The sequence below is a fragment of the Penaeus monodon genome, chromosome 33 (assembly GCF_015228065.2).
Source record: "Penaeus monodon isolate SGIC_2016 chromosome 33, NSTDA_Pmon_1, whole genome shotgun sequence".
NCBI lineage: Eukaryota > Metazoa > Arthropoda > Malacostraca > Decapoda > Penaeidae > Penaeus > Penaeus monodon.
Genome location: NC_051418.1, coordinates 26,984,593 through 26,984,810, shown reverse-complemented (window position 1 = coordinate 26,984,810; position 218 = coordinate 26,984,593).

Genomic DNA, 218 nt, shown 5'->3' with positions numbered 1-218 from the left:
GCACACATATATAAAACAAGCATGCAAAACACACCTCCCACGCTCTTACCATGAGAAACAGATAAACTTGGAGCGACTGAATTTCCTCTTGCAACCATTTTTCAACCGGCCGATATCTGCAAACCATCGACAATTTCCCGAAAGCAGAGTCACTGTGAAATTTCCTTATCGCTCGGGTCCGGTTGAGGAGAGTTATGGTTAGTCTTTTTTTCTGTTGT